Here is a 12832-nt window from a genome sequence, read left to right on the forward strand (position 1 = left end):
TTAGGAGGGGTGAAACTGGACGCGTTCTTCTCTTGAGTGGTGGTGGTGTTGACATAGCTTTATTTTCACAGCCCAGGCCTACAGCCTGCCTGCCAACTTAGAATGTGTGTAGTTGACCGCCAAATAATTTGTCTTACCAGCACCTCTTACCCCTGGCCTTTGCTATCTGTGATTATCATTTCTAATCAGATCAATTTTACTAAACCTGGGTAAAATATTGCCTTTGACAGCACTGGGACCAAAATCTAGAAAAAAAAATTTTTTTTTTAATCCATCCATGATCTCACTGATAATGCCAAGGAAAATTGAAAATCACTTTAAATTAATATCAGCTCAGCAGCTTCATCACCAGGCTGCTGGGGTGGAGTGCTGAATTTTTAAACATCATTTGAATCACTTGGTTGATCATAACAAAACAAGACATTTTATTAGATCATTAATAAGAGTACTTATCAGAAATAAGTGCCCCTGGATGGATGCAAATCAGCCTTCTGGGGCCATTTATAACTGTGGAGAGAATTACACTGCCTGACTTCAATAATTCACCAAAGAACAGAGAATAAACAGCAGCAAACATTAATTTTATAGGACAGTTTCATATGGTTTATGCTTTGAAATAAAAGGGATATGACTCTTGACTCCTGCCTGAAACTAAACTCCTTAAAAAGGAGTGTCTCCTATTGCTGGCTTCTCCGGTATGGAGACTTCGTACTAAGGAGCATTTGTGAATCCACGGGTACCCTGCCTAAAATATGTAAGAAACCAACATATAAATACTTTAAAAACAATTAAAACTTTGTACGCTATCATGTCCTCTGGCAAATGGCTATGGATTCTTCATGATCAAGCGCTTTACTTGTCTAGGATGGGTAGCAAAGTATCTAAGAAACAAAGGATCCTTTTTATGACCGTGAGTTTGCAGAACTGAGTAAGGGGGCTCCGATCACAAGGATCGTCTCTGAAGGTAAGGACAGGCAGGGGCCTCATTTGTAGCTGCTAGCCCAAAGACGGGAGCGGGGACTGCTCTGCTGTGTTTCCAAGAATGACAGACGCTCTGGAGCTGGAAATGAAAGGTCGGAGCTGGGTCCTCTCACCCCAGGCAGAAAACAAGGAGACCATGAGAAGAGGGAGCCAGTCCAGTCCACTCCCTCTGCCCAAGGGCATGTCCCCCAGCCCCTGATCTGCTCAGTGTCATCAGGTGTGACCTTCTCTTCTGCCACTTTGTGTGTGTGTGTGAGAGAGAGAGAGAAAGGGGGGAGGGGGAACGTGCGCACACACAAGGGAGTGCAAGTCAAGGGAGGGGCAGGGGCAGGGGAGGGGGAGAGAGAGAATCCCAAGCAGACTCCCTGCTGAGGGCAGAGCCTGCCCCGAGGCTTGATCTCCTAACACTGAGATCATGACCTGAGCTGAAATTGAGTCATACCTTTAACCATCTGAGCCACCCACGCGCCCCTCCTCTGCCACTTTAAGCCAACGCGGTTTGGCCTTCCTACAGGGTCTCCTCCGCATTCCCCCCCAGGCCTCCCACTCCAGAAGAGCAGGACTTGGGGAGTCCCCTGCTCCAGGGGAGCCCTGGGCTGGGAGAAGGTGGTAAGAGGTGGTCTTGTGCTTGAAATGACTGCCTTTTGACACCAGAACTAGTGGTGATCTGCGAACCCGTCCCTGTCACTTTGTGCCTGGGCTGTTGAAGTCAGAATAGTCCAGCGAGCTGTGTGGTCACCTGCCTTTAGGCGAGAGCCTAGATCAGCTCCCATGTTTTCCTGGCTTCTGGTCAGTGCTTTTTTTCCCCACTCATTACTTTGCCGTTGGACAGACTTAAGTCTGTAGAGAGTTACTGATACTAGAAGATGATTTTTGTGGCCTTGTAGAGACAGCCTTTTGAGAGCAGAAAAATAAATTTTGACCGAGATGATAAGAGTAATGGTTCCTACCACCTGATGAGTGCTGCAGCTCGTTACTCTATACCTTACTTTACCTGCGTGGGTTTTGTCATCCTTGTAACACCCTGTGAGGTAGATACTTTGATCCCTCCTGCTTCAGAGAAGTGAACCTCATTGCCCAAAGACACAGAGCTAGTTGATGGTACAGTCAGGGTGACTGCGTTGAAAGTAGATCTAGCTCCACGCTGTATCCATCCTGCTCAGTGACGCCTTTTACATGGACAAGACTGATGTTTGAAGGTGAGGCAAATTACGGCATGCCAGGGGGACCTTAGAATAGGAAGATCTAAATGGCAGAAGGAATGAGGAACGATCTCAGGCACGAGCCCAACCGTGGCCATTATGGTGCAAGTCAGGAGGTGGGGAGGCTGGATCCGTTCCAGGGAGGGTCGGCCATGTGCCTGGAGCGCTGACCATGTGCCAAGCACTGTTCTGAGCTTGTTATTTATTCTCACGTAATTGATCCTCACAACAAGCCCATATAGTAGGCTCTGTTGGTGCTCCATTTTACAGACGCAGGAACTGAGGCAGTCTGGCTCCAGATGAATCATTCCCTGATGCTGCCTTTCTAGGGAATCTCATTGTTCAGGAATGGGAGAGCAGCAGGTGTGTAGGAACTCTGAGAGAGTGACTCTTTAAAAAAAAAAAAAAAAAAAAAAAGATTTTATTTATTTATTTAACAGAGGGAGAGAGAGAGAACAGAGGCAGGGGGAGCGGCAGAGAGCCCTTGTGGGGTCGGTCCCAGGACCCTGGGATCGTGATCTGAGCTGAAGGCAGCCGCCTAACCGACTGAGCCACCCAGGTGTCCTGGGAGAGTGGCTGTTGATCCCACCCTCATCCTGTGTGTAGGCCTAAGAGACGCTCCCCAAGACACTGTCCAGCCCGTATTTTATGCCGGAACCTGGAATTATTAGCCACCCTGCTCATGGGAGAGCTTGGCGGTTGGGGTGCAGAGAAAAGGACTTTCTCTGCCACATGAGGGTTTTCTCATGAGGCCTGCGGTGATCGGGGCTATGACGAATGGTTTGCTGTGATAACGTCTGTTAGTTCTCATGACTTCAGAGGAATATGTGTCAGCCTCTCGGGGATGTTCCATTTTATTACCTAACCAAACACAGTCTATTTTTTTCCCTCTGCTGATTGCCCAGGCTCTCTCTCGAGTCGCTTTCTCTTACTGAGCCTTGTGGGGTCTCAGTGAGTCATACCCTCTGGCCGACCTGTGCCAGGGAGGACGGCGGCAGCGCCCACCGTGGCACCTGGTGTCCCCAGTGCTGGACGTGTGGTGAACCAGAATAGGCCTTCTCTGTGCCCACCTGGTCTGTCAGCCTTCCAGGGGAGAACCTGGGGGAACAGAGGGTTGTGGCGTCTCTTCTTAGAGAAATGAACCTAAAGCCATTTCTGCTACAGTCTTTCTAGCACTTTTGCTTTTGTTTTTAAGCAGCCTGGTCTTCTGACACAGAGTCTCTTTCCTGAGATATCCAATTGAACTTTGTCTCTGATCACTGTGCCTCCCTATTGTTAGAAACTGTAACAGTAAATCCCTGTTTCCAGAAAGAAAATACTGGGTCATCCGATCAAGCATAGAGGTTCAGACTTCCAAAAGAGAGGGTTTGCTCTAACCATCCTGAACTCTGAGTGTGCCCTGACTCGATCTAGACTGCAGTGAGGAAAGCTCCGGGGGCCTCCTCCGCCTGGTACATTCCTCAGTCATTAGGCCAGCTCAGTAATGTAGGCCAAGGCTGTTGCCTGCATTTCGGGACTGTGCTCCCTCTGCAAGTACCTGAGGCTGCTGGCAGCTGTGTAGCGAACATACTTTTCCTCGAAGAGTGTGCATCCCTTTGGGAGCTATTCTTAAGCCCATCTGTTTTCAAAACAGTTTGAAGTCTAAATATCTGGGGAATTCCTCTAGTTAATAAGTGAAGAATGTTTAAGCCTGCTTATGGTTTTGAATTTGGCATTCTCATTAAGGAAAGTTGAAAAATGCTGGGTAGCTTGATCTCTGGCTATGAAATCACTGACATGGACAGTAGTTAATGAACTGGGTGTGGATGCAGTGTACAAATCTGGCTTGCTGGTTTTTTTGAGTTTTAAAAGTCTCTAACAACAAAAAAAATAAAAGTATCTGACATTGTAAACGTGTGTATGTGCACATTCGTTGACCACACAGTATTTCGTGGGTCTTAAATATATAAGAGAAGGAAGGCTCTAGAGAGGGGAGATTTTTGATAGAGTTATAAAGAGCCTTGTTTGTGAACACCCACCTTGTACGTTTTATTCTTTACTGCGTGTGTGTTCGGTGCATAAGGCTTTAGGACCATGTCACTTCCTGCTGTGAGCTGCCTGGCCTTCAGGAATTGTGCACACAGACGGGGAGATTCGGACCTTAGGCTGCAGGTTGTATCTTCAGATACAAAAAACCAGGATCGACGTGAGTGACATATTAAAAAAACGAGTTTGAACGTTTCAGTGGGGCTCTTAGAAATAGGAGCGTAGCCTACAGGAGACTTTGGCTTTTTTCTTTAGCTCATTCAGAGACTTTTAAAAATGATGCTCACTGCTTAGCAGTATTGGTTACAAGCAAAAACGACTTCAGTGAGAATATAAAAGGTTTGAAAAGAAAAAGGTGAGCAATGACCAGCATCGTCTTGGTCTCTGGGTAAATCCAAAGTTATCCTCTTGGTTTCAAGGACGAGGGTCGTCTGCATATTTGAGCCCAGTTCGCTGGTAATACCCTTTAGTGGCTGATTGGAAACCACATGGCTCTGCTGAGAGCTCTGCAGGCCGCCCAGAGCGGGGGGTGGCTTTGCGATGGGCTCGCTCGGGGGTTCTGGGTGCAGGCTGCCGCAGTGGTGAGCGGCTCTGGCCCTGCACCCTCCGGGAAATTGCTGGTGGGCTTTCGGCCCGCGGGGGGTGCCCCGTCTGGGGCTGGCGGCTGCCCGGTCCCGGTGGCTCTCGGACGAGGTGTCTGCGGCCTCCAGCTCCCACCCATCGCCTCCTTAGCAGCGGGTGGCCCTCTGCACAGAGGCCCACTTGAACTGAACCCTCCGTTTCCTTGTGTCAGTAGCACAGGTGGGTGAGATTTTCAGGGCTGGGGTGGGGGTGTGTAAGGAAAGAACCTTCTTTGCTGTTAACAGCGACTATTTCCAAATTAACGTTGTTGGCTGGCACTTCTTAGTGAGTTTATGAAATGATACCATATCTGGTTTTTTTTTTTTTTAAAGGACTTGGTTCAAAAGAGGCAGTACCTATATTTTACAAACTTCGTATTTAAATGACAGATATTCTCAGGAGTTGTTGGAAGTCTTCCTGATGGGGGCCACCAGTTTGCACCCTCGTGCTGCCTCCAAAATGACCGGATTCCTAGAAGGAGTACCCTGATTCTCAGATTACCTGCAAAATCCCAAGTGTGGCCCTGGCTCTCCGTCTGCCCGTGACTCACTGGCCACCTGGAGCCTCTCCGGCCCCTCTGCGTGCCCCCTGCCCTGGTCCCGGGCGGCCAGCACCCCTGCTCCGCGGCGGGGGGCTCGGGTGGCAGCCCGCCCACCACTCCCTCGGGGTCTCTCGTCCCCTGGGTCAGCCGACATCCTCCCGCGACCCTGCGGGTTCCGGCTACTCGGGAGGAGCCGCCCTGACGCCGGGTCAGACCGGCCTGTGGGCCCCCTGCACCCCGGGTCCCGCGGCCCTGCGAGTGTGGCCGGCCTCCCCTGGTCGCGGCGCCAGCTGGCCTGTGCGAAGGGGCGGGCTTGCTGGCAGTGGCCCCAGCTGGCAGCTGCGGACGGCGGCTGGAGCCCCACACGCTCCCCGGGAGGAAGAAGTAGAAGCAGGGAAGGGGAAGCTGAGGCAGCTGCAGGTGAGTCAGGGCTCTTCGGTAGGAGACCTCGGAGGGCGCCTGCTGCGCCAAGCGGTCTTCAGGCTGGGCCTCTGAGTCACTTTATAAATGTCCTCATTTATTCAAAAGGGCATTTTTATTCTTTCTTAGTACTTCCATGTATTAACCATAAAATAAATGTAGTGAGAGCAAAACCTGCATCGGAGCAGCTCACCACCGCGTTGTACCGTACCGTGAGTCCTCCCGAGGTCGCTGCCGGGCGCTAATGTTTCTCCTGTATTGTTTAATTAGAGAAGGTTCTTTGCCGTGTGCGTGCTGGAGGATGGTGAGGTGGGATTGAACCTGACGCCAGGAGAGTCGGGACGGGCCGGTGCGCCGATTCCAGCAGGAGCACCGCCCGCAGATCCCACGCTGGGATCCCACGCTGGCGGCGGCAGCGCTGGCCTTGGGCCCACGCTGTGTGTTTATCAAGGAGCAGGGGCCCCTGCTTCATGCTCTCGGGGCCCCGGGCTGACGGGGACGCCTCTCTCCGAGGTGTCTTTGATCTCATGGGAGAAGTAAGGGAGCTGGAGAAGGAGGCTCCCGCTCAGGAACTCTGCTGCTTGGATGTGACATGTGTCACTTCTCAACCTGGACTGGCTGGAGCCAGTGCCCTGGTCAGACTGGATGTGGGTGGGGTGGAAAAATATGGCCATCGTCCACGGAGAGACAGAGGAGGTTTGAAAGAATAATAGAGTCTTCCCCAAAAGCTTCCGCAGAAGCTTCCAGTCAGAATGGGACTCTTGTTCTAGTTGATTCTTGGGTTTTCTGGGTTTGTGTGAGAGACTCAGAAATAACAGATGGCATAATCCTCTCCGTTTATCATGTTTGGTTTTTCTTAAGCTGTTGGAAGGGAACCTGACTGATGGCATTGTATCTCGTGAGCAGCAGTGATTCTTTCTGCCTGTGTATGGAAGGGACTAGAAAGCCTGCAGTTGCTGCAAGAATGAGTGTCTGTGCTCGCCAGTGCTGGGAGAGGCTGCCCAGCTGTCCACTTAGACAAGCCAGAAGCCTGTTCCCTAAGGGTTATTTATTCTCAGAGTTGAGGCACTTAGACAGAGGGCATTTGGAGTCTCTCGTGTTCATTGGGCGTCCATGAAGAAGGAAGTTATATATCTTGATTTTTATGCATAAGTTCTTCTAAGTTATTTGGTTTCCATCCTTTGTTACTCTCCATTAAAACACTCTACTGTCTTATTGATCCTGAAAAAACTAACGAGGCTCACCTCAAGACTTATATTTTGCTTGGTATCACAGAATTAATTATGAACTTGAAAAACACCTTTAGTTTAAAATTACATACAACAGTGACATTAAAAGTTTTTTTTTTTTTAAACTTTTACTTGAACTTTGAAGTTCAAGCTCTAATTCCATGGAAACAAACCAAAAATGTTAGGATCCCACAGTATATTGAGGGCACAGGCATACGACCCCTGGCTTGTAGGATGTGCTCCAGGTCACTCTTCAGAGTCTTCCTGGGAGATTGATTCTTCAGGCCCTCGTGTTTGACAGAGCATAAGACCCATAAAGAAGGACATGCTTTCTAAAGATTTTTAGATGATGAGGTTTGCACAAGGAAAAAAAAATGAAACCAGTTAAGTGGACTTCAGAAATCTCATAAGGAATGAATCATTTAGAAAATAGGACCAGACAAGTAGACGTGCTCCCTCGGGGGGCTGATGTCTCAGGGAGGAAGTATAAGAATGACGCCTCTAGAAGTGGTGCTTGGCAAGCGGATGGATCCCATGTAAGAGGAGTGAGAGTGGGCATAAGAAAGAGGTGTGAGGAGCAGGGAATTAATGGACACACTTGATGACGAGCAAGAGTTCACTGGGTGCTCCAAATGGCTCGTTCAGTTGCTTTCGGAGGGTGGGCCCTCGCTGCCCTGGAAGGGCCAGCAGGCAGCAGAGACCGCTGAGAGGTCTCCCCTCAAGGAGGGGAAGCATCTTGTAGGGGGAGCCAGGCCGGGCGCGGGTCGTAACCAGGATGCCTGTGCATGAGCTGGGTCTCCCCGGGAAGTTCCTTGAACCAGGTGCCGAGTGGACAGCCCAGCTCCAGGGGAGGAGAAGTTGAGAGAAATAAGGCCACGTGGCGAAACTTGCAGTTTTCTGAGGTAGTCCAAGACCTTCGGGGAAGTAAAGGCGGTTAACAGCAAATGACCTCCTGCCCATAGTAACCCGGGAGCCCCGTCTTGCCAGTTGCTGAAGAGAGGTTACTGAGCACAATAGCTGATTTGTGTGTGATCCAGACGAACGTCAGGGCCCCACAAGGGGCAGGTCCAGGGCCCCGTCCCTGCGCGTGTTCACCGAGGCAAGCTGGAGTCACGCCCCGTCACGTCAGCCTGCCATCTTGGGACACACAGACTAGCATGGACCTTACACAGAAATTCAGAAAAACAGCTAAAAGTGTACCAATGAGGTCAATTCGTGAATGTCCAGCTTACGGGGCTTGGCGTGCTCGTCAGGCCTTTGTGGAAGGCAGAGGCTAGCAGTCGTTTCATACTGCACCTACACATGTCACACTGCTCTCTGTGGAAAGCCTCCAGAAAGGGGTTCTTGCCCGTAGCACCGCTGACATCGCCTCCTTGGGGGGCTGGCCTGTGCCCTGCAGGCTGGTGGGCAGCGTCCCTGGCCCCCTGGCTGCCCGCAGCTCGTTACTCTACTCCACGAGGACCCGCCGAGTGCTCCCTGAGTGCTCCCCGGCAGAATGCGGGCGGAGGTGGGGGCTGGAAGGGGGAAGGAATCGGCGGGAAGCTGGAGGCGAGCGGGGACGCAAGGACGGGGTGCGGGTCAGTGCGTGTGGGCCTCTTCTCCCCGCGTCAGGATGCCTGCATTTCCTCAGTCAGCTCGAGGGGGGCCGGGGCACAGGAGAGGTGCAAAACCTCTTTGATAGCTGGTGTTTTTGGTGGTTGTTTTGGGATTTTATTTGTTCATGAGAGACACACAGAGAGAGGCAGAGGCAGAGAGAGAGGCAGAGGCATAGCAGGGGCAGACCCCAGGGTCCCGGGACCGAGTCCCGCATGGGCTCCCTGCACGGAGCCTGCTTCTCCCCCCACTATGTCTCCACCTCTCTCTGTGTCTCTGCCAGTGCGGCCACCTCACCGCGTGTGACGCTTCCTCCAGACGCTGTCTGAGACTTCACTGTACAGAGAATCTCCTGAGGGCTTGTCAAAAACCAAGTTTCTGGCAACAGCTCCAGAAAGTTTGATTCAGTGTGTGGGGACCAGAAATTCAGAGTTTTTTTGTTTTTGTTTTTTTTTAAACCAGGTGGCCTACGTCTCCCTCTAGGAGGTGGGAGATGGTCCAGGGGCCACACTTCAAGCAGCAGCCTCCTAGAGGGTCTTTCCAACTTTTGGAAGGCAAAAAGCACATAAATTCTATTTGCCTAATCCTCTTATCCTCCCAGAAGATTCTGGGAGACCATATTGCCAAAGAAACCACCGGTGACGTGGGAGCAACATGCAATCTGCTCGGAAGTGTATTGATCATTTGAGTCACATGGGTCACGACAGGAAATTTATTATTTGACCATATGATCGCGTGATCGGTATGCCAGCGATTAGTAACAGCTCAGGCACGTTGAGCACATGATTGGCCTACGCAGCTGCCCCCGGACTCCTCGCGGCAGCCTTGGGAGCCAGAGGTCGCTACCCCAATTTTTGCAGGAGAGGAAACGGAGGTGGGCGAGGTGGAGGGTGAATGGCCTGTCCGAGACTCGCGGCTGCCAGCGGCAGAGCGGAGCCTGGCGTCCGTTTGCCAAGGCCCGGGAGCCCGCAGCCCACAGCCCACGCAGCGTGGCGCTGCCAGCACCTCAGGCTCCCTGCACACGCGGCCGGGAGCAGGCGGGGAGTGACAGAGGGCCCAGGGCCTTCGAGGGGTGGCCTTTGAAGTCATGGGAAGGGGGCACCCGAGCCCGCAGCAGCCTTGCCCTCACCCCAGCCTGGGCCCCACTGGTGCAAGGGAATCCCTGAGCAAGGGCCTCCTGCCGGACGGGGTGGGGGGCGTGGGGGGGGTGGGGGGTGGGGGGCGGGGACCTTCGTCCCAGGCCCGCGGAGCTCTGTCGCCCTGCGTTCTATATAAAGTGTGATTCCGTTTCGAAGAAATACAGCAAACAGTTCTTAGAAGTAAAATCCCTTCGGTGAAGGACTTTTCCAGCTTCCAGGATGGCATCTCTCAGAACAGGGCTTCTCAACTCGCCCAAGGAGCTCCCCAGAGCCCGCCCAGCCAGCCCTCGATGTGCTCCCCACCAAAACTCCGGGTCTCCAGGGCCCAAGAGGGCCTGGGCAGGTTTCTGTCTGTCTCTCTTAATATATATATATATATGTCCGTATATTTATACAATTATTCTGATTCTGAGGTGTACTCAGTATTATTCCTCCCAGGAATAACACAGCATCACCTGCAAAGGAGTCTCACCAAAAATATTTAAGCCGATTCTAAACTAGCCTTTAGATTTAACCTCATTTCTATAAAACAAGGGATAGAAAAAACTTTAAATGACCTCATGAGGAAGCAGACAAACCTGTAAGGCACCTGGCCTGGTATCTTCAAAAAAAGAAGTCAGTGTCAGGGGAAAAAATGCAAACAGGGTTAGGGGTGAAAGGATTATTTTTCACTAAAAGAAACAAGACAGCCCAAGGGGCGCCTGGTAGCTTGGTCAGTAAAGCACAGGACTCTTGTTCTCAGGGTCTTGAGTTCAAGCCCTATGTTGGGTCTGGAGCTCACTTAAAAGAAACGAGACACAAAACCAAATGCAGTGCATGAGCCTTGACTGAGTCATGGTTTTAAGAAAACAACTATAAAAAATGGGGCAGGATAGGGAAATTTGAGTGTGGACTAGGCTCTGGATATAAGGAAAGTATTGTCAGTTTTTTTATTGTGGTTATGTAGGAAAATGTCTTTATTTTTAGGAGGTGTATGCCACGGTGTTTAGAGTTGAAATGTCGAGTCACATCTGTGACTTGTTTTCAAATGGTTCGGAAAAAAAAGCCTGCATGTTAGTGTGAGGCCGTGTACCAGTGTTGACTCTCAGTGTTCATAGTCTGTTCTTTTCAACTCATACCCATGTTTGCCAATTTTTCATAATAAAGTAGAAAAGAGAACCAAGGTGAAGAAGCAAGCTAGTGTTCTTCAGAACCCTGTCGTGGGCTCCTTTACAGGCTTTGCCGCTCTGGTAATGACGGCACCCTTGTCTCCTGTGACGCACGTCGGCGTGGGGTCCGCTCACTGTGCCTCTGCCCCTTGGTTTCTCTTACGGTCACCTCCTGGCCAGCTGGCCCTGGGTGGCTGTGCCTCCCCTGCCCCTCTTCCCTGCTCACTGACAGCAGGAAGCTGCCAAAGATAGGACCCTGTGATGGAAGTTACAAACCCAGTTGAGCTCAGCTCACTGCCTTTACCCTTGTACGAGGGCTTTGTGGGGGTCGACCGTTGGTCGGCTGCCCGCGCTGCGCTCTGCCTGCAGTAGCACTGTAGGGCACCGGAGCTTGCGGTCCGGCTCTCTCCCTCTCCCTCTCCCTCTCCTTCTTTCTTCTTCTTACTTGCTAAGTATTACCTCTTATTACTTGCTTTACTCTGCGGACCTTCGTGATAATCAGAGCACCATTTCCTGAAGTCAGAGGGCTGTCCAGTTATCCACAACCATCTGGGCTCTGTGAAGTCAGCCGTCCCGGGATGGAAATGTACGTAGTGGCCTGCGGAGAGAGGACTTTACCTGGCATGTCAGCAGGGGCGGGTCTTCTTTGAGTGACTTCTGGAGGAGCAGGGATCACAGGGAATAGCAGCGGATGGCATGTTGAGGAGCTGTGTGCGGGAACCCCCCCAGGTAACAAGATCTGTAACGAGGATCTGTCTCCCCTTTGATGTGGATGTTGTGCCAGCAGGGCTCTCCCTTTGCACACATGGGACGTGGCCAGAGCGCAGGCTACCGTGGAAGCCCCTGATGCACTTCCAGACTTTCCTTTGTCCCCTCGATCTGAGGCCGTTACTTGGTCCCCAGGGAAGCCCGCCAGGCAGCCTCGGGCAGCATGGCTACTCCACTGCTCCTGGCAATTGGCGAACTCGGCCTGGGAGACCAAGGCACGCTCTCGCCCTGTTCAGACAGGAGTGAAGGCCTCATCCCAGCCGTGCTGGCGTGGATGTGGGGATTCGGTGCAGCGGAGGGGGGATTGTTTCAGCACGGATGGACAGAGGACTGTGTGAACGCAAGCACTTGGCCCGCCCAATGGTCCTGCCCTAGGTTTGCCGAGGACCATCTGGCTACGCCGGACACGCACGCCCTCTGCTCTCCTAAAGCATCACATCGCTTCTCTCCTGAGTGGTGACCCGAGAGGCTGTCGCAGGGCCCCGAGGCTCTGCAGAAGGACAAGCACATAGCAGTCGTTCGTTCCCACGCAGGTGTCCCACGGAACAGAGCAGGAGCAGGGATCCAGAGTGGCTCGCACAGCGGGAGCTGCTCTTCTGACCTAATTAAAGGACTTGGTAGAGGCCTCAGCCTCTCCTGACGGGCTGTGCACCTGCTGCTCGGTGGCCCCGGGCGTCCGGGGCTCATCCCTCGCTGGTTTCTCCTTCTCCTTCAGAATGGCTCCTTCTAGACGGTCTCCTGCAAAGCTTTCTTTGTACTGGTAACTCTTCTCTCAAGAAGTGTTTCTCTGGTGGGGGGGTAGCAGAGTGGGGGGAACGAGTGAGTGGGAGTAGGCTCTACTTGCGGCCTCTGCCGTTTAGGTCACAGTGAGTGCGACAGCAGGGTGGGCAGTGAGGAAGTAGGGAGTGAGAGCAGGACCCTCCCGGGAGGCCAGGTGGCCTCTTCTGTCTCTAAGTAGCCTGAGCCTCCCGTTTGCCTGCAGGCAGCGGCCAGGGTCCTATTCCCCGGTGAGCTCTTCCCGCAGTTAAACTGCTGTCTGGCCAGGGCCTCGCTGTGCAGGGAGAGGCCCGAGGGACAGGAGCTGGGTGTCCAGCGCTCACTCTGCCGCGCAGCGGGGGGCCAGCACCCTCCGTGGTAGCTCCTGGAGCAGCCCCGGAAGGGGAGG

At 52.3% G+C, this 12832-nt stretch overlaps 1 protein-coding gene across 1 annotated transcript in view; it reads left to right on the plus strand.

Moving 5' to 3' along the window:
- LHFPL2 (LHFPL tetraspan subfamily member 2) overlaps window positions 1-12832 on the plus strand; it is a 153802-nt gene that overhangs the window by 115398 nt on the left and 25572 nt on the right. The window lies entirely within an intron of this gene.

The sequence above is a fragment of the Canis lupus genome, chromosome 3 (assembly GCF_011100685.1).
Source record: "Canis lupus familiaris isolate Mischka breed German Shepherd chromosome 3, alternate assembly UU_Cfam_GSD_1.0, whole genome shotgun sequence".
In the NCBI taxonomy this organism is placed as follows: domain Eukaryota; kingdom Metazoa; phylum Chordata; class Mammalia; order Carnivora; family Canidae; genus Canis; species Canis lupus.